The sequence below is a fragment of the Vicugna pacos genome, unplaced genomic scaffold (assembly GCF_048564905.1).
Source record: "Vicugna pacos unplaced genomic scaffold, VicPac4 scaffold_20, whole genome shotgun sequence".
In the NCBI taxonomy this organism is placed as follows: domain Eukaryota; kingdom Metazoa; phylum Chordata; class Mammalia; order Artiodactyla; family Camelidae; genus Vicugna; species Vicugna pacos.
In genome coordinates, this window is record NW_027328741.1 from 27,571,296 (window position 1) to 27,598,382 (window position 27,087).

Sequence of the window (27,087 nt, forward strand, 5' to 3'; positions counted from 1 at the left end):
CTAGTATGTCGTTAATCCATGTGGAAGGAGATCTGAAGAGATTTATTCAAGGAGATGAAATTTGTAGACAATGTATTGGAAAGTATTGTGAAAGTTGTTCGTTAAGAGAAGGTCTGAGGTTGAATTATTAAATGCACAGAAATCTAAGCTATGAAGAACCAAGACAATTATTAACTCCAGGAAAACGAAGTAGGGAAGAAAAGGTAAGACTAGCACAAATTGCTACAGCTTTGAATTGTCTGTACAGAGTAATAATAATGTAAATCAAGGATACTGAGCTGATGAAAATTATAATGTAATTGTATCAAAAGGTTGGAAGAATGAAGGTCTGGGTGTGTAGATGAGATGGGGTTTGAAAGAGAGCTGAATCCTCATTTTCCAAAATAGAAAGTTAAATAGGTGATACATAAAGCTGAAAAAGTCAGTAGGCTGTGTTACAAGGATATTAGTCAGAGAAAGGGAGTAAGTATTCCAAGAGTCAGCAGTAGGAGCTGAACGTGGTTGTTTCTGGCCAGGAAATGGGGCGGTTGATGGGAACTGCTCCTTTTTACAATCGGTGTTTGAGAACTGTTTGACTCTTTATTAAATGTATGGCATTACTTTGATAAAAAGAAATCAAAGCTGAATTTTGAAAAAAAAATTGGGGTGCTTTTGACAGAGAGAGATAACAATCAGGCAAAACTACATTTGAAGGGATCCTCATTATTCCTTGCCTTTCAGCAAGGACTAGGAGGCAGATATCTGTTTAAGGTTCAAAAATTCTGACTGACCTTCCTGCCGACTTGTAACCTTTGGAAGTAATGAACTCCCCGTCACTGTAAATATCCAGGCAGAGGCTGCCTGACCAGCTCTCTAACTGTAGCAGGGTGTGTTTACCATTGGGCAGTTAGAGCAGGCAACTTCTAACATTCTTTCAGTTTTGAATTTGGCATTTTCAGGATGGATAGTTGATAAGAATGTATTACAAAAAGCTTAACAAGAAAGAGTCCAAGACATCTCAAACCCATTGCCAGGGTATTCTCTGCCAGACACCATCCTGAGCCTGCCACCCGTGAGCCAGGCCACAAAGCCCAGTCACATGAGAATGAACACACTTTTTCGCTCCTATCTGATTTGGCATCGGGCTCAGCCCTTTTCCCCATGGAATGGTCCATGCCCAGGGCTCTGACTATGGAGCTGGTCTCACAGCAGCCCTGTGAGTGCTGGTCCAGCCTCCGGGGTTCCTGCGTGAAGTTTTCCAGGATTCCAGGCTATTCTCGGAGCTGAGTCCCCCCTAGGCTAAGCCCACGGAACTCATCTCAGCTCCAGACTGAGCCGGAAGCCTCAGAGAGAACTCAGAGCTGAGGAAATCCACAGGTTTTACCCAGCACTGCCAAGTCATCAGTGAGCCAGTTGAGGGAAGGTTCAGCAACAGCAAGACACACCTGAGCCGCCGTCTCATTGTTCCACCTCATCCCTAAACTCTCTGTGTCTGCCTGTCTGTGTCGGTCTCCCTTTTAGGATCAGCCTGGCACCACTTAATGCCCTGCCTCCTTTCTTCTAATCTTGCCTCCCTGGCCTGTTCCATCTACTCCAGGTTAACTGAGAAGAGGTTTTAAAACCTAGGAACAACAGACGTGCTAGATACAAAGAATACAGGGCAGTGCCTTCCTCAGTCACATCCCTCCTGCCCTCTCCCATTCCCACAATGAGTTTTATAAATATTTTGTCAGACAGACATTGCACTCCCAGTTGTTATCATTATCAGCCATTTCCTTATTATCTGTGGTTTACGATGTATTTGCTCCAGGGACATTCCCGAGATAAGGCAGGAGCAGATGACTGAGCCACTTGTTGATGTCCACTTGTGTCAAGCCTGTTAAGAATGATTTTTGGGGGGATTTGTTGAATGTGCCAGACTGTCCAGTGAGTGGTGATGATCCCCTGCATCTGCTCTGGAGTCAGCCTCGTCCTCTCCTTTGCTCTGTTCTCATTTATCTCTCTTCAGCAGGTGAGCCAGTGATCTGTACTTCTATGATACATAAAACACTTCTTATTTCACGGTAGAATTTGGGGGCTGCTATGAAAACGCATATGTTTTAAGAGTGAATTGAGTCGGAGGATTAAACTTAAAGCCCCCTTGATTTAGAATCAGAAATTAATATGATGGAGGGAGGGTATAGCTCAGTGGTAGAGTGCATGTCTAGCATGCATGAAGTCCTGGGTTCAATCCCCAATGCCTCCATTTAAAAACAAATAAATAAACCTAGTTATGCCCCCCAAAAAAGAAAAAAATAAATTAACATGAGGATGAAGCTACAGAGTGATTATTTGTGTCTTCTGAAACTTCCTTCTGTCTTTCTGCAGGAAATTCTAAGGAGAGAAGTTCAGAATCTACTTTGCTTGGCTGGGCTATTACACTCAGATGCTCCTCCTGGCAGCAGTCGTGGGGGTGACTTGCTTTCTGTGTGGATATTTTAATCAAAATAACTGTACCTGTGGGTAATTGTCTTTATTCCTTGTTACCGTTCTTACTTAACTTAGAATGACATTCTCCAGGAGCATCCATGTTGCTGCAAATGGCCCTAAATTGTCAGTTTTTATGGCCGAGTAGTATTCCATTGTATAAATATACCACTTCTTTAGCCAGTCATCTGCTGATGGACATTTAGGCTGTATCCATGTCTTGGCTACTGTAAATAGTGCTGCTATGAACATTGGGATGCAGGTGTCATCCTGAAGTAGGGTTCCTTCAGGATACATGCCCAGGAGCAGGATTCCTGGGTCATATGGCAAGTCTATTCCTAGACATTTGAGGGAACTCAATACTGTTTTCCACAGTGGCTGCACCACACTGCATTCCCACCAGAAGTGTAGGAGGTTCCCCTTTCTCCACAGCCTCTCTAGCATTTGTCATTTGTGGATTTTTGAATGATGGCCATTATGACTGGTTTGAGGTGATACCTCATTGTAGTTTTGATTTGCATTTCTCTGATAATTAGTGACATTGAGCATTTTTTCATGTGCCCATTGATCATTTGTATGTCTTCCTTGGAGAATTGCTTGTTTAGGTCTTCTGCCCATTTTTGGTTTAGGTTATTTGGTTGTCTCTTATTAAGTCATTTGAGCTGCTTATATATTCTGGAGATCAAGCCTTTGTCAGTTTCATTTGCAAAAATATTCTCCCATTCTGTAGGTTGTCTTTTTTTTTACATATGGTGTCCTTTGCTGTGCAGAATCTTGTAAGTTTCTTTAGGTCCCATTTGTTTATTCTTGCTTTTATTTCTATTGCTTGGGTAGACTGCCCTAAGGGAACATTTCTGAGATGTATGTCAGATATTTTGCCTGTATTTTCTTCTAGGAGGTTTATTGTATCTTGTCTTATGTTTATCTTGCTGAAGAGACTGTCTTTATTCCATTGTATATTCTTGCCTCCTTTGTCGAAGATTAGTTGACCAAAAGTTTCTGGGTTCATTTCTGGGCTCTCTATTCTGTTCCATTGGTCTATATGTATGTTTTTGTACCAATACCATGCTGTCTTGATGACTGTAACTCTATAGTATTGTCTGAAGTCTGGGAGAGTCATTCCTCCAGGCTCTTTCTTTTTTTTCTTCAGTAATACCCTGGAATTTCTATGTCTTTGATGGTTCCATATAAATTTTATTGTGATTTGTTCTAGTTCTATGAAATATGTCTTGGGTAATTTTACAGGGATTGCATTAAATCTGTATATTGCCCTGGGCAGTGTGACCATTTTAACAATATTGATTCTTGCAATCCAAGAGCTTGGGATACCTTTCCATTTTTTAAAGTCTTCTTCAATTACCTTCGCCAATGGTTTATAGTTTTCTGTGTAAAATTCTCTCACCTCTGTGGTTAGATTTATTCCTAGAAATTTTATTACTTTGGGTGCTATTTTAAAGTGTTTTATTTCTTTACTTCCTTTTTCTGTTGATTCATCATTAGTGTAAAGAAATGCAACTGATTTTTGAACATTAATCTTGTAACCTGCTACCTTGCTAAATTCTTCGATCAGCTCTAGTAGTTTTGGTGTGGACCTTTTAGGGTTTTCTATATATAGTGTCATGTTATCTGCATGTAGTGACACTTTTACCTCTTCTTTTCCAATTTAGACCCCTTTTACTTCTCTTACTTGCCTGATTGCTATGGTCAGGACTTCCAAGTCTATGTTGAATAAGAGTGGTGATAGTGGCATCCTTGTCTTGTCCCAGAATTTAGTGAGAAGCTTTTGAGGTTTTCACCGTTCAGTGCTATGCTGGCTGTAGGTTTGTCATATATAGCTTTCATGATGTTGAGTTATGTTCCCTCAATACCCACTTTGGTGAGAATTTGTATCATAAATGGGTGTTGAATTTTATCAAAAGCTTTTATGCATCTATTGAGATGATCATGTGGTTTTAGTCCTTTCTCTTGTTGATGTGAAGTATTACATTGATTGATTTGCATATGTTGAACCACCCTTGTGTCCCTGAGATGAACCCCAATTGAGCATGTTGTATAATCTTTTTTATGTGCTGTAGAATTCTATTTGCTAGTATTTTGGTAAGGACTTTTTTTGCATCTGTGTTCATCAGTGATATTGTTCTGTAATTCTCTTTTTTGGTGGTGTCTTTGCCTGGTTTTGGTATCAGGGTGATTGTGGCTTCATAGAATGAATTTGGGAATATTCCTTCTTTTCAATCTTCTGGAAGAGTTTGAGAAGGCCTGGTATGAGTACTTCTTTGTATGTGTGGTAGAATTCCCTGGTGAAGCTGTCCAGTTCTGGATTTTATTTGTAGGGATTTTTTTTATTGTTAATTCGATTTCATTCCTAGTGATCATTTTGTACAAGTGGTCAGTTTCTTCTTGATTCAGTTTTAGTGGACTGTATGTTTCCAGAAACTTGTCCATCTCCTCTAGGTTATCCCTTTTTTTATGTAGTTTTTCAGGATATTCTCATATGATAGTCTATATTTCTATGTTATTTGTTGTAATTTCTCCATTTTCCTTTCTTATTTTGCAAATTTGTGCTCTCTCTTTTTTCTTCTTTGTGAGTTTGGCCAGAGGTTCTCGATTTTATTTACTCTTTCAAAAAATTGCTTTTGGTTTGATTGATTATTTTCTCTATTTCTTTAATCTCTATTTTATTTATTTCCTCCCAGATCTTAATTATTTCCTTCCTTCTGCTGACTTTTTGGGTGTTTTTACTCTTCAGTATCTAGTTCTTTTAACTGGTGGGTTAGATTGTTTTTTTGAAATTGTTCTTCATTTTTGAGGAAGGCCTGTATCGCCCTAAACTTTCCTCTTAGCACTGCTTTTGCTTTGTCCCATAAGTTTTTTGTGGTTGTTTTCATTTTCATTTGTCTCAATGTATTCCTTAATTTCAACTTTGATTTCATCATTGACCCATTTTTTTTTAATAGCATGTTGTTTAATCTCTATGCTTTCCTTTTTTTTTATGCTTTGTTTCTCTGAAGAGATTTCTAGTTTCAATGGCATTGTGGTCAGTAAGGATACTTGAGATAATTTCTATCTTCTTAAAATTTTTGAGGCTTCTTTTGTGACCAAGTACATGATGAATCCTAGAAAATGTTCCACGCACACTTGAAAAGAATGTATATCCTATTTTGGGGGGTTGTAATGCTCTGAAAATATCCACTAAATCTAATTTTTCTATTGTATCATTTAATTTCTCTGTTGCCTTATTTATTTTTTGTGTGGAAGATCTGTCTAGTGATGTTAATGTGGTGTTAAAACTTCTGACAATGATTGTATTCCCATCAATTTCCCCGTTTATCTCTGTTAGTAGTTGTTTTATGTACTTAGGTGCTCATGTTGGATGCATATATATTAATGATTGTAATATCCTCATCTTGTATTGCTCCTTTAATCATTATAAAATGCCTTTATTTATCTTTCTTTATGGCCCTTGTTCTAAAGTCTATTTTGTCTGAAATCAGAACTGCTATACCTGCTTTTTTGGAGTTTCCATTTGCATGGAATATCCTTTTCCGTCCATTCACTCTCAATCTATATGTTTCCTTCTCCCTAAAATGTGTCTCTTGTATGCAGTTTATTGAAGTTTTTTGCTTTATTATCCAGTCTGCCACTCTGTCTTTTGACTGGAGCATTTAGTCCATTATCATTTAGAGTAATTAATGATAAATGAGTGTTTATTGCTATTTGAACTTTTATTTGCAGTTGATTTCATATTTCTTCTTTGTTCCTTTCTTCTTCCTTTTGTGGTATGGTAATTTTCCTTTCTGTTATCTTGGATTGTATTTAGTTTTTGTTACTCACTTGTAAGTTTTTGGCTTGTAGTTACACTTTTTTGTAAGTCTGTTAAGCAATTACTGTAACTGTGTGTACTAAACAGATAGTAATGCAATCTCTAACCCATCCTACCTAGAACGAAAAATTTAAGAAAAAAGAAGAAAGAAAAAATACTCTATATTTTCTTGCTTCCCTCTCCCACTCAATGATTTAGATGTCTTCTTTTACAATTTCATGTTCATTCTATTTGTAATTCATGGTAGTTATCACCTTTCCAGTTATGAGCTCTCATTTCTGTATCATCCTGCTTCTTTTTTATTTAGAGTGTACCTTACAATATTTCTTTTAGCATGGGTTTAGTGTTGCTAAAGTCTTTTAGTTTTTCTTCTCTGTGAAATTCATTACCTCTCCCTCTGTTCTAAAGGATAGCCTTGCTGCAGAAAGTATCCTAGGCTGCATCTGTTTTTTCATTCAGGACTTTGTATATATCTTTCCACTCCCTTCTGGCCTACAGTGTTTCTGTAGAGAAATCAGCTGAGAGCCATCTCTTGTAACTCACTCTTTGTTTTTCTCTTGCTGCCTTTAGGATCATTTCTTTATCCTTCAGTCTGGCCATCTTGATTTTGTTATGTCTTGGTGTGTGTCTCTTTAGGCTTTTCCTGTTTGGGAACCTCTGAGCCTCCTGTACTTGGGTGTCTGATTCTTTCTTTATGTTTGGGAATTTTTCAGTTATGATTTCTTTAAATACCTTCTCCATCCCCTTTGTTCTTTCTTCCCCTTCTGGAACTCTTATGATGCATAGATTGGCATGCTTTATATTATCCCATAGGTTCCATATATTGTTTTCATTGTTTTTTATTTTTTTCTCTCAACTATTCTGATTGTGTGCTTTCTGTTGTCCTGTCTTCTAGGTCACTTATTCGTTCCTTTGCATTATCTAGCCTGAGTTGTACTGCCTTTAGGTCAGATCTCATTTCAGCCAATGAATTTACCAATTCTACTTGGCTCTTCTTTATAGCTACTATTTTGTTTTTGACATATTTTATGTCTCTAAATACTATCTCTTTTAGTTCCTTCAGTAATTCGATCACTTCTTTTTAGAAATCTTGATCTAATAGGCCATTAATATCTATTTCATTGATCATTCTTTCAGGGGATTTCTCTTTCTCTTTTAATTGGGAATACTTTCTCTGCTTCTTCAACTGCTCATATCTCTCTGGCACTGTGGCTTAAGGAGTATCAGTTATCTATTGTGGCCCTTAAAGGGGTTTATTTCTTTATCTATCTAAGGCCTATGCTGGAATAAAACTTAAAAATGAAAGAGAGAAATAGAATTTTAAAAGAATGGAGGAAAAGAAGGTTTGAAAACAGTGTATAATCAATAATAGAAGAGCAAGTTGAAGAAGAATAGGAATCGAGTTGAGATGTCTTTTTAAAACCTTAATGCAAAGAAGAAAAAACTCAAAACACAATATTTAAAACCTGTGAATAATCAATAACAGATCAAATCCAAGAGAATTAAAAATGAAATGAGAATTGTAAACATATAGAACTGTTTAAAAAGTAAAGATTAAAAAGCTAATAGAAAATAAAACAGGTATAAAAAGATTTTAAAAACAAAGATGTGTTCTCCTAGAGATTGAACGCTCTTAATGGTTTTATTGAGAGGTCTTTGTGTCTTCTCCCTGTTTCATGAACTCAGCTTGCTCTGTTGGCCCCCTCATCTGTGCTGCTCACAGTGTCCATTGGCAAGAAGACTGCACCCCTCCAACACTGGGTCAGGTGCTGCTCTCCTTCGCGGTGGGCGGGTGGGTCACTCCCCGTTCGGATGCCACAGTCAGTGCTGTGTCAGTTGCTCCATAGGTGGGCTCAGCTTCAAGAATAACAGGTTTATGGAGATATAATTCACATACCGTAAAATGCAGCCTTTGAAAGTGTGCATTAGGGTTTTATGTACATTTCAGGGTTGTGTAGCCATCACCCCCAAAAGGAACCAGTACCCTTTAGTAAGTCAGTCCCTAACCTTCCTTTCCCTTAGCCCTCAACAGCCACCACTCTACTTTCTGCCTCTACAGGTTTGCCTGTTCTAGGCATTTCATATAAGTAGAACCATACAGTATGCTGCCTTTTTTGATTATCGTCTTTCATTTAGTGTGACGTTGTCAAGGCTCATCCATAGTGTAGCATATATCAATACCCAAATTCCTTTTTGTATTCAAATAATATGCCGTAGTTATAAATACACCACATTGCTTATCCATCCATCAGTTGATGATGAATAATTCTGCTGTAAATGCTCATGGACAAGTTTTTGTGTGAACACATATTTTCACTTCTCTTCAGGATATATCAAAAAATGGAATTGCTGGGATGTATTCTGCTTTTAACATTTTGAGGAATTGCTAATATAGCTTTTAAAGTGACTGAAGCATTGTATATGTCCAGAAGTAATGTATGAGGAGTCCAGTTTCTCCAAATCCTCATCTACACTTTTTATTACTGGGTTTATAGATTCATATTTATATATCATATATCATATATATTTGTCATCCTAGTTGGTATGAAGTGGTATGTCATTGTGATTTTGATTTCTGTTTCCCTAATGCCTACTGATGTTGAACATCTTTTTATGTGCTTAGTTCCCATTCGTATGTCTTCTTTGGAGAAACATATATTCAAATTCTTTGCCCATTTTAATTACATTTGTCTTTGTATTGTCATGTTTTAAGTCTTCTTTGTCTATTCTGGATAAAAGTCCCTTATCAGGGAAAATTTTGGAAATATTTTCATCCATCCTGTGGATTGTCTTCTTACTTTCTTGATGAAGTCCTTTGAAGCACAGAAGTTTTTAATTTCACTGAAGTCCAGTTTACTTGATTTTTTTCTTTTGTTGTTTGTGCTTTTGGTGTCATATATTACAAGTATTTGTAATCCAAAGTCCTGAAGATTTCCTCATTGTTCATTTTCTAAATGTTTTATAGTTTCAGGTCTGTGATTCATTTTGAGTTAATTTCCATAAATGGTGTTAAGATAAAAGTTCAGTTTTCTTTCTTTCCAGGTGTATGTACAGGTGTCCCAGCATCATTTCTGTAAAGATTATTTTTCCCCATTGGATTGTCATGGCACCTTTGTCAAAAATTAAATGGCTGCATGTAAGACTTTGTTTATGGTCTCTTAGTTCTTTTCTCTCAATCTATTTTTCTGTCCTTTCTGCAAGTACCACACTGTGTGGATCACAGTTTTGTTAGTGAGTTTTGAATTTGGAAACTTCAAAACTTTGTTATTTTTCAAGATTGTTTTGACTGTTTTGGGTATCTTGCATTTACATATTAGTTTTAGGAACAGCTTGTTCATTTCTGCCAAAAAGCCAGAGCTGCATTGAATGTATAGGTCATTTTGAGGACAATGGCCATCCTAACAATAATAAGGCTTCTGATCCATGAACACAGAAGAGCTTTCCATTTATTTTAGGTCATTTTTAACTTCTATCAGTAGTATTTTAGTTTTCAATATACAAGTTTCAGATATTTTTCTCAGTATTCCACATATTTTTTTCTTAATATTACTAATTATTTTATTCTTTTTGATGCTATTGTAAATGAAAAGGTTTCCTTCATTTTATTTTTAGATTATTCACTGCTGTTGAATAGAAATGTAATTACTTTTCATATATTCATCTGTGTCTTACAATTTTGGTCAGACTGGGTTATTAATTCTAAGAGGATTTTTCTTTTCTTTTCTATTTTTCCTTTGTGGATTCCTTGTGATTTCAATATATAATATCATGTCATCTGGAATCAAAACAGTTTTATTTCTTTCTTTCTAATCTAGAGGCTTTATTTTCTTTGTCTGATTGATTTGACTAGAACCTCTAGTACAATGTTGATTTTGGGAGGGAATAATTCAGTGTTTCTGCATTATGTATGATCTTTGCTTCAGGTTTTTCATAGATGTTCTCTGTCAAGTTGAGGAAGTTCTATTCCTAGTTTTTATCCATTATTCTATTAATATGGTGTATTACATGAATTGACTTTTGTATGTTGTACTGCCTTTGCATACCTGGATACATCCCACTTAATGGTGGTCTATTTTATATGTTACTGTTTTGGATTTGCTTGTATTCTGTTGAGGATTTTTTGCATTTATACTCATAAGAGATAGTCTTTAGTTTTCTTGTGATCCCTTTGTCTGGTTTTCGTATCAGTGTGGTACTAGTCTCATTGAATGAATTGGGAAGTGTGCCCACCTTTTTATTTTCAGACGAATTTGTGAAGCATTTTTTGTTTGTTTTTGTTTTTGTTTTTGTTTTTTCTTTAAGTAGTTGATGGAATTCACCAACAAAGCCATACGGTCCTAGCATTTCTTTGTGTGAAAGTTTTGGATTGCTATTTCAGTTACTACTTACTGTAGGATTATTTGAGTTTTCTATTTCTCCTTGAATTAGCTTCAGTCATTTATGTCCTTCTAGGAATTTATCCATTTCATCTACATTATCTCATGTATTGGCTATATAATTATCCATGGTATTCCCTTACATTCCTTGTTATTTTTGTAAGGGCAGTAGTGACATCCTTCCTTTCATTTCTCATTTTAGTAATTTGAATCTTCTCTCTTTTTTTTTTTCAGTACTAGATAAAATTTGTCAATTTTATTGATCTTTTCAAAGAACCAACTATTCCTTTTGTTGATTATTCTCTATTGTTCATCTATTGTCTATTCCATTTATTTCTGCCTTTAGTATTTTGATTAGAATGTTTAATTCATTTACATTAATGTAATTTCTTATCAGATTGAAGTTACAACTGCTGTCTACTTTCTATATGTCTTTTTTTCCCATTCCTCTATTACTACACATTTTTGTACAAAGTAAGCATTTTCAAGTGTGTCATTTTAATTTGTTTATTTTATCTTTTTCTTCTCCTCCTCCTCTTCCTCCTCCTCCTTCTCTTCCATTGCCCTGGAGATTATAATTTACATCTTGTTTTAAAGCAATCTAGTTGACATGAATACCAACTTAATTTCAACAGTACACAAAAACTTTGCTTTGGTATCAGTCTTTTCCCTCCCCCTCCTCATGCTGTCACTGTCATACAAATTGCACCTTTATGCATTTATAAGCTCATCTACACAGTTTCATAAGTATTGTTTTATGCAGTTGTCCTTTACATCAAATAGAACAAAACATTTACATGTAATACTCGATTTATACTGTTTTATTTTTTTACTCATGTAGTAGTGCTCTTTATTTTTCAGGCAAGTGTCCTTTCATTTACACCTGCTGGACTATCCTTAGTATTTCTTGTAGGGCAGGCCTGCTAGCAATGAATTCTTTCAGATTTTGTTTTTGTAGGAGTGTCTTAATTTCTCCTTTAATTTTTTTTAAAGAATCATTTTGCTGGCTATAAAATACTTGGTGACAGTCTTTTCCTTTTATCTCTTTGACGATACCATCCACTGCCTTCTGGTCTCCATGGTTTTTGATGAGAAATCAACTGTCTTACTGAGGAGCCTTTCTATATGTTGAACCACTTTTCTCTTTCAGCTGTCAAGATACTTTATTCTTGTCTTTTGACACACTGAGTCTGATGTGCCTATTTTAGATGTCTCTACGTTTATAGCACTTGGAGTTTGTTGAACTGCTGGGATGTACAAATTAATGCTGTCATCAAATTTGGGAAGTTTTCAGCCATTATTTCTTTATATATTCTTTCTGCCCCTTTTTTTTCTCTCCCTCCTTCTGGCGCTCCCATTATGTGTGTATTGATATTGTTGATGGTGTCCCACCTATCTCTGACACAGTGCTCTATTTTTTTTTTATTCCTTTTTCTTTCTGTTCCACAGACTGGATAATTTCAGTAGTTTTAATTTAACTGACTTTTTCTCCAACAAGTTCATATCTACAGAGAAACCTCTTATTGAAGTTTTTATTTTAGTCATATTTGTATCTCTAGAATTTCTAGTTGGTTTTTATTATAAATTTTATTTATTGATATTCTCTGTACAATGAGATGTGCACATAATTTAATCCTTTAGGCATGGTTTCTGTTAGTATTTTGAACATGTGTGTAATTGCTTATTTATATCTTTGTCTAGTAAGTCCAGTGTCTGGGCTACCTCAGGGAGTTTCTATTGACTACTTTTTCCCCATCTGTTATGACCAAACATTTCTGTTTCTTTGTACATCTTCTAATTTTCTGTTGAAAACTGGACATTTAAAATATTACAATGTGGCAGATCTGAAAGCCAGATTTTCCCCATCTCAAGGGTTTATTGTTGCTTCCATTGTCATTGCTGCTGCAGCTATTTATTTAGTTACTTTCCTGAACAAATTCTTTAAAGTCTGTTTTCTTTATCATGCATGACCATGAGATCAGTGTGTGTGAAGAAAGCCTAGTTGTCATCACTGTAGTAATAATTGGACAGTGATTTCTTTCAATGCCTGGAGCCAATCGTTTGAGCTGTTGCCAGGTGGCTGTGTGTCCGCATGCTGAGGGATGCCCTCAGCACCAGCATGCAGTCAGCAGCTCTTCCGTAGCCTTTAGTTCTTGCTTATGCAGAACCTCAAGTTCAGCCAGTGTTGAAGGCTTAGGATTTTCTCAGATCTTTCCTTGCCATGTGCCACACATGTATATTGCCTTCTACAATTCTCAGAATTTTTTGGAGCTTTTTAACCCTACCTTCACCCCCAGAATTTCTCATTACTCAATTTTGCCTTCTAAGTTTCCTAGTCAGCACCTAGTTAGCCTCTACTGGTCCCACTGCCTCAGGCAGTTGTAATGTTAGATACTCACTGCTGATTTTTTCCCACACACACTCTGGGGACAGGCTGTTTGCACAGCATGAGTTTGTGACAGGTCACATAGTGACAGCTCTCTGGGGGCGGATTTTTTGGGTAACTTTAAATCACTTCTGCCCCTACCTTGATTGTGAGACTATTGCTTATAAAGGCCACCATTTAGGTGAGGATACAGGGATGGGGTAGATCAAGTTACAATGCCTCAAAACTCACTATCTTTATGGAGATTTAGCTGTTTTTCTTTCTCAAATAAAGACTCCCCGGATTGCTGGAAGTCTTGGTTTAATTTCCAGAGTTCTACAGAGGTTAATTTTGACAAATTTTGTCATTGTCATTGCTTCATAGAGGAGTAAGTTTTCCAAGATATTTCCTCAGATATTCTAGAAGTGTATCCCATTTGCATTTGTGTTTAACTGAGTTACTTGCAAGACTAACTAATTCTACAGCTCCAGCCCCATTCACATAAGAGTCCATCTGCATGGATTCTCCTACAGCAGTGTACAACCTGTTGTCAGATTGTTGTTTTTCTTATTAAAGTGTAGGGGTTTTTAAAAATATGCTCATGAATAGCCTTTTGTCATTTTTACACGTTATAAAACTTCCACTAGTCTGTAGCTATTTTTTCCCCTCACTTATCGTTGCTTTAATGAAGTTCTCACTTTTAAGGATTTTCAGTAAAGCAGTTTGTGGATGCTGATCACACGGGTGAGGCATTTAACTACTGTCTAAACCTCAGTCTTTGCTCTGATTCACTGTCTGGAATATCTGAACACATCTACTGAACCCCGTATACCAATGGATGCTGACAGACCTAATTAAAAAAATGCTTTTTAAGTAAAGCAAAAAATATTAACTTTGACACTGGAAACGACAAATCTCAAATTCCCTAGCTGATCTTGCTTTCTGTGATCATGAGCTACATCATGTTTTTAGAGCCGACAGGCATATTGAACTACTGATTTTATTTCATCGGATTTTAGAATGCAGAACACATTTCAGGCCCACTTATAGCACCATATGTGTATCTTAAAGGATATGTACATATGATGATGTCTTTAATATAAGTACCTTATTTTATTTTAAGTACCTACTGCTGTGCACCTCATTAAGGAAAGCTTGAAATTGCAGTACTGAAATTTTTCATACCACCATCATCCCATAGCATCTCTTTTGCACTTAGATGTTGTGTGGCAGAGTATTATTCTGCTCCCTAGAAATGATCAATGTTGAAGGGGAAAAAAAAAAACCCTCCTCAAATAAATATACTCCAAATCACACTTATCTGAACAATGGCCACCATTTTAGTCCATAGTCCACACAAATCCATCTACTCATACTGACTCAGAGTCCTCAACATAGACAATCCACCCCTGAATTCAGGGTCCTCAACACACATTCTATCCCCTCCCCATTCCTTGTTGATTCTGACCTACTTTTGTCCAACGCGTCCTGCCAGTCTCTTTGCTACCTGACTGCAGTTTTTAATTTTTACCTTTGAGTTCCAGACTGCGCCTAGTGATTTCCAGAGAAACGCCAGACACTTGGCTCATCAGGAGGGGCAGTGAGGATTTCAGAAAGCTGTTAACCTAACTCACTTTCAGATCAGTGAGTGGCTGTTGTGAGCATTCCTTCTAGATCTCTGCCATGCGGGCTGCATCCACCCCAGCAAAATAACGTAGCTCATCCAACCACCTCAGCGTCCATTCATCTGGGTTTCTTCTTTCAGTGACACTCAGATGCTGCTGATGGGCATTATATATATATATATATATATATATATTTTTTTAATTGAAGTATAGTCAGTTACAATGTGTCAAATTCTGATGTACAGCACAATGTTCCAGTCTTTCATATTCACATATATATGTATGAATTCCTTTTCATATTTTTTTACTAAAGTTTATTATAAGATATTAAATATTGTTCCCTGTGCTATACAGAAGAAATTTAGTTTTTTTAGCTATTTTTATATATAGTAGTTAATATTTGCAAATCTCAGTCTCTGATGGGAATTTTTAAAGCCACATCTGGAATCCTTGTTGCGGAAGAGTCTGAGAAATATATTTTCGACCTCATAGCCTTTTGGTTAGGAAGTTGGAATAAAGGCTGACCTGGCTCACCTAACTTGTCTGCCTTTGTGAGTAAAGAGGTCTGGAGTTTCAAGTCCCAATGAAATGTCCCAGCCCTTCAGTAGCAAACTCTTAAAGCAACCAAAATGCTCCCATCTACCAGAGCATGACTTGTCCTTAGACACTGCTGGACATAACCACCGACGCTGTCTAAGGCATCGTCTTCATCTGGTGCACACTTTCTTTAGATGTGTAATATCCTGATTAACAGGACAAGCTAGTTTGGATTCCCAAGGCCACAGGCAGCCTTCTGCCTGACTTTGGTGTATATATGTTCATTGACGTGTCCTCTCTCAGATCAGCTAGAGCTGCCTGGTGTGTGGTTTCCCAGAGAATTTGGGTGCAGTGCTCCCCACCAGAGTCCTACCAGTTGTTTTATTGCAGGAAGAGAGAGAGCAAAAGAGACAGAAGAGGAAGTTCTTGTCCAGCCTCAAACACAGTCACCCCCGCCGAGGGCTCTTGCTCTGGGACACACAGCAGTGCAGGTCAGCAGCAATGTGGCCCCGGTGTACTCCAAAACATGGTGTGGTTTTACTGGGCTATCTGTGTCTTTCATGGGCCCTGCAAAGTTCTCGGCTTTGTGAAATGGGGAACTAAGGAACTCCCACCCATGGCTGTAACTCCCAGGGTTTGCACCCTTACGGGTTTTGAGGATTTGCTGGCAACTCTTTCTTTTTCACTGGGTCATGTCTCGGTTACACCTGCAGTCCTGTGACTTCCTTATCAGAACTGCTCCTTACGTTCGGGATTTAGTGAAAGATGCCATTTTAGCCTGTAAGTTCATGTTCAGGGAGGAGGAGGAAGAAGCACAGATCAGAAATGCTGTTTTGCTTTTTTTATTATTGTTTTCATAAGCCGTCTCCTGTTGTCGAATGGACACTGAGCAAATGAATGACTGTTACACTCCCATTTGAAGGATGAGAAAAACGACACTCAGGGAGAGGAGGCAAACATCCTGAGGTTCCAAAGACCAAAAGGGATGAGCACAGAATAAGATCCCCGCAAATTTCTTGGCTGTCATTCGCCTTTAGGTCAATGACAGAGTGCCGTGTGTAGTAGTAAAGTTGTAGCGTGCTTTTAAAAGGGTGCAGATGTTCTTGTTTTGTTTATAAAATCACAGTGTTTTGTCTGAGACTCTGAAAAAGAGAAATGGGTTAGAAAATGTTGGTTTCTCATCCTTGGTCCTTCCTCCCCTTCACAGATATGGACCCTTCCATCTGTAGCAGGAATAAGACAGCCCCAGCCTTCCCATCTCATGAGATCAGTACTCATTCATTTCATTCCTGCCCACCAGTAGGTGATAAAGCACAGCGAGATTTTCATGTCCTGCTTCACTGATTCTTGTGAAATTAGGTGTTTGAAGATAGAAACTCATGAAAGGAAGCTGCCTTTTTTATATAAAGTGCAGTAATTTTCCTAGCAGAGAAGGAAATTGAGGATTTTCTTCATTGAAAATCAATAGAGATTTCAAGAGCATCTGTATTTCTGATGCATAGATTAAAATGACAAAATCTAGAGGGATTACCGAAACACAAGGAAGATACCAAAAGTGTCTTTAAAGAGCTTTTCTAAGACTGGGCTTGTAAAGAGACTGTTAGTTGACAGAGACCCTCTTCTCACCCATAGTCCCTCTCCTTAGGTTGGAAAGGGCCTGTGCTTCCCATGTGTGCATTCCTGGTGCTTCAAGTGAGTTGTAGGTTAGGGCGGTGCACATGGTGCTCCCTTCAGTTTGTCCATCCTAAGTAACCCCTGGCAGTCAGAGGGCCAGTGTGTTGCAACGACGTGAACCATTCACCATGCTCTCCGTGGTGTGTGCTCACCTCAGCTCATCCAGGCTCAGGTGATGGCAGAGCAGAGAGTGGTGGCAAGAGGTCAGCCATGAGTAGGAGGGAGCAACTGGAGTGAGCTGGGGCCCAAGTGGCTAGGAGTTCCAGGTTGAATTCCCAGGACTTCCCACAGCTCATTCATTCAGCTAATACTTCTTCTGCACCTGTCATGTGCTGGTGCTTCCATTGTGAACAGAACCAAATCCCTGTCCTCATGAAGATGACGTTCTAGTGGACATAAGAAATGATAAACGCAGAAGCAGATCCACGTCAGGACACATGAGTGCCGTCTACTTTGGAGTGCACAAGGTGAGATCCTTTGGGAAGGAATATATGATACAGGAAAATGTGGGGGAGAGGATGGCCGTATCCCAGGTCTTATTTGGGTCCCTGAGATGCACCTCGTGATGTGTGGGTCCTTGGTTTGCACAGGAACGAATCCAAGAGAGAGCCACAATTCAGTAAATGTAGATTTATTCAGAGAGATATATACTCCACAGACAGAGTGGGCTGTTTCAGAAGGCAACAGAAAGGCCATGAGGCGTGAGGGTTGGGTGCTCCAGTTTAAAGGAAAAGTAGATACACACTCCACAGACAGAGTGTGGGCTGTCTCCCTCAGCAGAGAGAGCAGCCACGAGGTGTGGTTGTTAGTTTTTATGCCCTCAGTATCTTCATATGCTAATAAGTGGGAGGAATATTCCAACCGCTTTGGGGAAGGTGTTGCGATTACCAGAAATTGGGCCACCACTCACCCTTTGACCTTTCATGGTCAGCCTTGAACCTGTCCTGGCACCTGTGGGAGTGCCATATAGCATCCTGCTGTATTTCAGTGAGTGTGTATTGAAGCTCAAGATCTACTGGGAGTTGACTTTTCCACCATCTCGGTGCTAATGGCTGTGCCATTCTTTTAATGGCAGTGCCCTTCCCCCTTCCCTCCTGTCTCATGAAGGAGCTCTGGACTGATTGCACAATTGCAGAGCAGGGGATAGAGTGGAAAGAACTTCATAAGTGGAAGGTGGAAGGCAGTGTTGGTAGTAGAATTCTCAAGTCAATTATAAAGTAAGGGTCTTCTGTTTGCTGGGATTACCTGGTGTCACATTAGGGAGCTGTGAGCCTTGGGGACTTCAGTGAGTGGGTGGCTCACTGTATATACTGTGTTGCTTCTTAGGCGGCTCAAGAACAGTTGGCTTATAGGTGACCCATTCACTCAAGCAGGGGTCTTTTTGGGGATTTTCTGCACTTGAGGATAACATGGGTCACATGGGGGGGCAGGACCAGCCAGTCACAGCTTGGTCCACAGTCACCTAGTGCCCTCGTGGCTTTCATCCCATGGATGCGTCACCTCCCCCTCGATGGGGACAAGGTCACAAGTGGTGGGGCAGCTTCTCAGTGGCGAAGGCATTGCTCTCCAGACCCAACACTCAACAGCATGGACCCCTGGTGTTGGCCACAGTCTTGGCTAGATGAGGCTGTTGAGTAGCTGAGCTCATGAGACGTGGGTGCCATGCTTCCACTCTCACCAAGAGCTCTACTTTTGAAGGTTCTGGTCAGACAGCCATAAATACTCCCTAGCCCATAAACAAAGAACAGTCCCTTTCACTCGGGGAAGGGCACACAGAAGGAGAACGGATCATCCCGAGAGCAGGAGAGGCCAAATCAGTCCTGCCATCAGGGGTCTGACAGACGAGCCAGCTCAGTTCCTCTTACTAGTTGTTTACTTGGAGGATCTGGGGTATTTTGGTGACCTGCAAGTGTCAGGAAATAGTACACGAGGGTTTGTAGATTTTCTGGTCCGGTGTTAACTCACCCCATTGTAGCTGTTGTGCAAGGAAACAAAACTTGGTGGACAACAGGCCATGGCCTCTGCTCCCTGGTGGAGCCTGGAGATTACAATGTTAAGAACGACTGCGGGGGCATCATTTCTATGTTGAGAGGCCAGATGGCCTTACATATCTCTCATGCTGGATGTCTAAGTTGCAAAGGAAAACTGGATTTCATCCAGCTCTCCAGCCAAGGAGGAGACCACAAGTGGCCTCCCCCACCAACTGTGAGCTCTTTGCCTCCACTGACAGCAGCATGTATAGCAAAAAGCTGGGCTGCCACCTGCGTTTCCATGTAAACATACGAGTAGCCACAGCAATGGCCTCATGAGCGATGGTGTGCCCAAGGAAGCGCTGTGTGGGACAGAGGGAGGAGTGCTGGGGTCAGACACCGGGAGGGCAGGCAGGCAGTGAGGACATCTGTGCAGTGCAGGTGCCATGGAACTGAGCCAAAGGGAGGCTGGTTTTGAAGCAGGGAGCCTGGGCAGTGCCGTGTTGTTCGTAAGAAGATCCTGGGCTCTGGATCCAAGAAGTCATTGGCTTGATTCCTGACCTCAACCCTCATCTTGGGCAAATGTTTGAAGCTTTCTGTGCCTCTGTTTCTTGGTGTCCCAAATGGGGACAATAGTAGCAATTACCTCTGAGAGTCAGGAGCGCCTTTATAGATGTCATTTCATTACGCTCACAGCAGCCCACGAGCACTGTGCTAGGTCCCCCGTTTTACACGTGGCAGACGAGTAATTTTTAATCAGTAATCATGCAACTAAGAATGGTCATAATCAGCATTTGAATTTGATCCCTGTGTCCAGATAATTTCTATTCTCACTCAGTATTACTGGAATACTAGTAAAGTCAGAACAAACACTGCTGGGAAGTGGGTGCTTGAAACATGTTTGACGTCTTTGCCATTGGGGAGTGTTGAGTTCACATTCCTCATAGCCCTTCCGAGGCTCCCTGCGTCTCCGGCTGCCCCTGGTGGGGTCTACAGGGCTCTGGGCAGCTTCTCCTTGTTCTCTAACCCCAAGGCTCTCTGCTCTCTGCAGGTTGATTCTCAACCCTGACTGCTGGGTAGAGCTAACGTCTAAAAACAAAAAAAGGTGGGAAGGGTATGGCTTAGTGGTTGAGCACGTGCTTAGCATGCAAGAGGTCCTGGGTTCAATTCCCAGTACCTCCATTAAAATAAATAAAGCTCAATACTCCCCACAAAAATAAAAGAAGTATTTAAAAAGTAATAAACAGTACAAAAGGCCCCACTCCAGGCTGTGGTGCACTATTTTTTAAAGGCTCCCAAATGCATCCCATATGCAGGAGGGTGAGAGCTATCCCTATACACCTCTTGTGAGCTTGTCCACTCACACCAATTAGCCTCTTGAAACAGGAAAACTACTTGGCTCAGCCTAGAACTTTCTCCCGATTTCTAGACTTTTATTTGCCTACTGCACATCTCTCCTGGAGCCCACAGGCACCCAGCCAGAACTGAATCAGTTGTCTCCTCTCATGACTTGCCCCTCTTCCTGCCCTTCTTTTTTTTTAACATTTTTTATTCATTTATAATCATTTTACAAGGTTGTGTCAAATTCCAGTGTTCAGCACAATTTTTTAGTCATTCATGGACATATACACACTCATTGTCACATTTATTTCTCTGTGATTTATCATAACATTTTGTGTATATTTCCCTGTGCTATACAGTGTAATCTTGTTTATCTATTCTACAATTTTGAAATCCCAGTCTATCCCTTCCCACCCTCTACCCCCCTGGTAACCACAAGTTTGTATTCTCTGTCCATGAGTCTATTTCTGTCCTGTATTTATGCTTTGTTTTTGTTTGTTTTTGTTTTTTAGATTCCACATATGAGTGATCTCGTATGGTATTTTTCTTTCTCTTTCTGGCTTACTTCACTTAGAATGACATTCTCCAGGAGCATCCATGTTGCTGCAAATGGCATTATGTTGTTAGTTTTTATGGCTGAGCAGTATTCCATTGTATAAATATACCACGTCTTCTTTATCCAGTCACCTGTTGATGGACATTTAGGCTGTTTCCATGTTTTGGCTATTGTAAACAGTGCTGCTATGAACATTGGGGTGCAGGTGTCATCCTGAAGTAGATTTCCTTCTGGGTACAAGCCCAGGAGTGGGATTCCTGGGTCATATGTTAAGTCTATTCCTAGTCTTTTGAGGAATCTCCACACTGTTTTCCATAGTGGCTGCACCAAACTGCATTCCCACCAGCAGTGTAGGAGGGTTCCCCTTTCTCCACAGTCTCTCCAGCATTTGTCATTTTTGGATTTTTGAATGACGGCCATTCTGACTGGTGTGAGGTGATACCTCATTGTAGTTTTGATTTGCATTTCTCTGATAATTAGTGATATTGAGCATTTTTTCATGTGCTTTTTGATCATTTGTATGTCTTCCTTGGAGAGTTGCTTGTTTAGGTCTTCTGCTCATTTTTGGATTGGGTTGTTTATTTTTTTCTTATTGAGTCGTATGAGCTGCTTATATATTTTGGAGATCAAGCCTTTGTCTGTTTCACTTGCAAAAATTTTCTCCCATTCCGTAGGTTTTCTTCTTGTTTTATTTCTGGTTTCCTTTGCTCTGCAGAAGCTTGTAAGTTTCATTAGGTCCCATTTGTTTTTTCTTGCTTTTATTTCTTCTAGGAGAAAATTTTTGAAATGTATGTCAGATAATGTTTTGCCTATGTTTTCCTCTAGGAGGTTCCTGCCTTTCTTATTTCAGGGAATGGCATTATAAATTAGACACTGCCAAAGCCAGAAAGCTGGTCGGCATCTTTGTCCCCTTCCTGCCCTTCCATCACACCTGTGGCCAATCCGTCCACCTGCTGAAATGTTTTCTTCTCTCTCCTCCTGGCAGGGCCTCAGCAGGCCTTCACATGAACCTGCCAATAGTCCTCCCTGCCTCTATCTTGTCTCTTTCTAGATCACTTTGCATGTCTCCTCTACCTTGGAGGCACACAGAGCCCTTTGTGATGTGCCCCTGTGATCTCTCCACCTGGTTGCCTCACCTGCCTCCCACACCCTGTGCTCGCTTCTAGACTATTTGCAGTTCCTGGAAGGGACCTGGCTCTCTTTGGCCTCCCTCCTTTGCATGTGCAGCTCCCCAGGGAGAAATGGCCTTAACATTATAAGTTCACCTGATCAATTCTAGGGCATCTCAGAGCTCACCACAGTGGTTCTCTCCTCTGGGAGAGCCTTGGCTACAGTTCCGGCTCCCTGCCCCGAGCACCCTCTGCTGACTGTTATCCAAGCCCTCTTAACACGCCTCCTCAGCCATCATTTCACAATGAGTCCTGTGCACCTAGGAGCTCCCAGAAGCAGGGACTGTGTCTTTTTCCTCTTTATTCTCAGAGCATTGTAGAGACTCAGGTACAATGGTGGAGGACACAGTGGTTATTCTGCAATTTCTCTAGAGTTGGGGCCTAGGGGTAACAGTCTGGTGGGAAGAAGGGCTTAGGGGATTCACCCTGAAGCCACATTTTCAATTAACATTTCATGTTGTTTTTGTCTACTATTTAAAATTACGAGTCTTAAAACAGAATGATGATTTCTAAAAATTACCGATGATTGAGGAAAATGGCAGTTTTCCATATTTAAGAATATTATTTTAAGTTTGTGTGACTGGGGTGGTGGAAAATAGAAATGCAGGGGCTACTAAAGTATTCTCATCCCCTTCCCCACCCTCAGATCCTTTGGACAGAAGAGACAGAGTGATGTGAGGAGAAGGCTTGGAGGGTGCACCGTGCATTGCTTTTAAATTGTGACAGTTACTTGTGCTTTTTTTTAATTTTTTTAATGGAGGTAATGGGACTTGAACCCAGGACCTTGTGCATGCTTAGCACGTGCTTTACCACTGAGATATACCCACCCTTCCCCCCGATATTTGTGTTTTTAGTGGGCATAATATGCTGGAAGCAGGTACTTTAGCATCAGACAGTCACCTGCCTCTGACCATCACGTTAATACCTTTCCCTTGAGCTAGAGAGCTTGTCTGTTTCCAAAAGTTCAATAAATTATCTTCATTTTCTTTTTTCTTAAAAAAAAGGTATTAACTCATTTTTCTCTTTAGTATCGCCTATAAATAAAATGTGATTTTATTAACCATTTACCAAAGTGTTAAGTGTAATAAATATTAAGTACAGATTTCTGAAGCATCAGTCATCACTGAAGATCCACATTCTGCTGTTCTCTCTCTCTGTTAGTCACCTTACTTCTGGAGTTCTGGAAGTGGCGCCAGGCAGTGCTTGAGTACAAATGGGACACGGTTGAGCAGGAAGAACAAGTCTGGCCAGAATAGGAGGCACGTTGTCCCCACGTGGAGATAGATGAGATTACCCAGGAAAAGCGGGTGCTGTTTAGATGCACTTTAGTGTGTTTACTTCTGGACTTGTCAGCCTTGGCTGCATGTTGGAATCACCAGGGGACCTTAAAAAATGTTGGTGCCTGGATTCCATCACTGCAAACTCTGATGGTACTCAGTGGCCTGGGGTGCATTCTGGCATAGGGAAGTTTTTAAAGCTCCTCTGGTTATTCTAATGTGCAGCCAAGTTGAAGGAGCACTGCCTGGAATGGTGGACACAGAAGAGAAGTGAGGTCCTTCCTTCATAATAACAGAAAAAAGGGGAAAAGAAAAAGACTGGTATAAGTGTATATGAAAAGAGGCATTGATCTGTATCCTTTCATAACACCAATAAAAAAATGCAAAATATAAATTAGCTGCAATGACACAGATGTAGAAGGAAAGACAAATTGGTTTTTATAGTTGACTCCCATTTTTTCACATGCACCTTCATTATTGCGGCCTCCTTTTCATCGTAGACTAGGTGCCCCTTTGTCTTGAACTAAGTCCCGGTCACTGCTCCCCCTTCCTATTGGGATGTGCACAAAGAAGCATGACTCTCATCCTAAAGTCAGAGAAAGGGTAGAAGAAGCAGGGAAACATTTGTTGAGGTGCCATCAGTATTTGAGCAGTGTTTGAGCTAGGCATTTTACATAATTGGAAATGTAAATTTATTGCTGCCACTCCTGCTGCAAAATTAAAAAAAATAAAACTATATATCTTTGTATCAACATTCCAGAGCTATGAAAAGATGATTATTGAGTCATCTGTATTATTGCCTCTTCCATCAGCTGAGATAATTTAGAGCTGATGGTGCTTGCAGTCAGCAGCAACAGGACAGTAGGTTGTGAGCATGAATAACTCTTGGGAAAAAAATGCTTTTACTAGGATCATCTGAAAATGTCTCCAAATATTGATTTAATAAATTGAATCACAGATCTACAGAATGTTGGCACTGAAAAGATATGGAGGGAGTAGGTCAAACTCCTCTTTTTATAAATGAAAAAAAATGAGGTTCAGCTACCAATAGAAAGTGACATTGGTCTTTTACAATGTAATAAGCTTCTAATAATCCCCATTATGAATAGTTCCCATTGTTTACAACTGAAGATGTGGGTAAAAGCGTATGTTGGTGAAAGACTGTACATTCAGAGATGAAAGCTGAAACTAAGACAAAATTAGATGTTCATAATGCTTTTGAGTCCTGAAAAACAAAAACTTATCATATTGGCAGCATACAAAAAATACTGAAGAAAAGTTTTTTGGTCATTTAAACTGCCAAGTTTAAATTTAAAATTGCCAACTAATAAGTTTAAATTTTCATTGAAACATGCTTGTTGAAAAATTGAAGATGAAGACTCATTTAACTTTATCATTCTTCCTTATTTAAAAAATTGCCTTATTTTTTTTTTAGTTTTTTATTTGAAGTATTTTACTTTACTTGCGAAAGCATGCTCCATTGTTTAGAGAGGCCAGCGTCGTGGTAGTGAGATCTTGCGAATGAAGTTGCCTAAATTCATATTTGAACACAGCAGCTTACTTCCTGAGTGATCTTGGACAACTTAACTTCTCTGTGCCATTGTTTCCTATAAAATAAGAATAAGAGAGTTGCTTCTTCATGACAGTGGTAAAGACGGGTCGAAGTAATGTACAGAATCTACTTGGAAGGCCTCCTGGCAGAGAGGAAGGGCCATGTACTTAGTTACAGCTATTATTATACTATATCTGGTTTTATAATCCAGGTAAATCTTGAGTCTTACTGATTTCATCTCTTAAAAAATTCTAAATATAAACTCTAAAATGGAAATTCTTAAACTTCATAGTTGTAGCTAATTAACACATAAAGTTCAACCAAGAAACACACAGTAGAGACCAGTTAGCTGCAGACAGCTGTGATATTTTCTGTCCTGCACAGACTCTAAGCTGTAACTACCGTCACTTCTGAAATCAAAGGCAAGCTAAGGAATAGAGTTTAAAGCTTGGCCTGGTCAGGTGTTCAGACCATGGCAGGGAAACAGTTTACCGTTCACATGTGAATTTTCAAAAAATAGTATTAAAACGAACACTGTACATATTTTGTTGTGCGTTTGACATCGTTAACAGAAAAGAAAAAGAAAAAAAAAACAGAAAAAAACCCATGCATTTACAAACAATGAGGCTATGTCTGAAAATTATTATTTTTTTATATTATGTTTAGGATTTAGTGACCAGTTAGGAAAAATATCATTTCATTGGTGTAATCCCTTGATTGACTAAACTTGTTTTTTTAATTAGGAAGAAGAGCGTGTTCCCTTTACCACCTGGGGAAAGTGTATACATATAACCCTTTGTGCAAGTGCTCTATTTCTGGGTAAGAACCTGCCACAGACTTTTAAAATCTAATGTGAAATGCTGAGAAAACTGAAAGTCAAGCTGGGAACTATGTAGTCTCATAGAGAAAACTTTTTCCAGAGAACATCTGAGCCAATGCAGGGTGCCACTCTGGAGGTTCCACAGTCTCTTCTGCTCACAGTGCTTCACCCAATTCTTTTCACCTCATTTGTTCAAATCAGATCAGTGGTTTAGGATTCTCCAGGGTCTGATTAAGAGACCAGTTGGAGGCATTAAGATTTCTAAAATTTTCCAAGTGTAACAGCCAAGGTAAAATATCCAAAAATAGCCTAACAAAAGGATAGTAGGAACTATCAAAAAATAAAAGTAAAAACTACTGAAAGGTATAAAAGGTGCTTTAATCACATGATTCTAGATTAAAAGATCATATCTCCAAAGTATCAGAAATTATAAAATTCTTTTGGGTTTATTGTGAATAAAATAATATTAGTAATATAATAATTAATAAGATAATGAGAGTTTTACTTGTTCAAGAATAGCCAGATTAGAAAATAGGGCAGGAAGTCCAGATATGGGCTCTGATATCAATAATAATTTAATATAAGAGATGGAAGGCATTACAAGTCAGGGAGATAAATAAAGGTTATTCAGTGAATAGAACACTTGTTAGCTACTTGGGGGGAAAAGAAAAGATTGAAATCATACAGTGAACCATATATTGTGATAAATTCCAGAAACACTTAAAAAGTAACACAATTAGAAAAAAAAACTAGAAATAAATATGGATGAGTATACAGCCTCTAGATGAACAGTAAGTTTCAGAGGAAAGTATACAAAGATTTCCATGCATCAGAAGCATCCTAATTTTAAACAAAAAAACCAGAGGATGTTATTTGTTTACAAATCCGACCAGGGGCTAATTCCTTCAATACATAGAGAGTTCAGATCACTTCAAAGGTAACATCAAAAAATCTCAGGAGCGCAGAAGGCCGAAAAGATGAACACACATTCACAAAGGAAAAAATAGATGTCACACTTCAATGGTAATTCACTCAGTGCACATCAAAATGAAATAGTTTTCCACCTCTCAAGTGACACAGCTCTGTTTATGAGGATGAAATGCCAGTGATCACCAATACCATGCCTAGTTACTGGATAATTTTTGTGAAGTATGGTTGATTTACAATGCTGTGTTAAATTCTGGTGTACTCCTCAAGCCTTCTTAGAAAGCAGTCTAGCAGTTGATATCAAGAGTCAAAAATACTCATATGTTTTAATCCACTAATTCAGCTTTGAAAAACTTTTAATCAGGAATTATTTCAAAATGGCAGGGAAAAGTCAGTATGGATGCAAGTCACAGACATACTTTTATATGTATGTGTATAAATATATATGTAAAATCTCAGCCAAAATATTCTTCCAACCCTTCCCAAAGTAGAATAGTATGCAGTCATGAAAAAGTGTGTCCATGAAAATATTTTATGACATGTCAAAGTGTTATGATAGATTTGAGGATAAAATTAATATATAAAATGATTTGTAATATACAAACAATGCACCGTTCTGAAGGAATTATG

General features: G+C 39.0%; 1 long non-coding RNA gene across 1 annotated transcript in view; it reads left to right on the top strand.

The window, feature by feature from the left end:
- Window positions 1–1,786: 1,786 nt before the first annotated feature.
- LOC140694169 (uncharacterized) overlaps window positions 1,787–27,087 on the top strand; it is a 30,316-nt gene continuing 5,015 nt past the window's right edge. Inside the window, exons 1-2 of the long non-coding RNA XR_012069921.1 lie at window positions 1,787–1,990; window positions 2,347–2,481. This is a non-coding gene — a long non-coding RNA (uncharacterized lncRNA). The remainder of the gene's footprint in view (window positions 1,991–2,346; window positions 2,482–27,087) is intronic.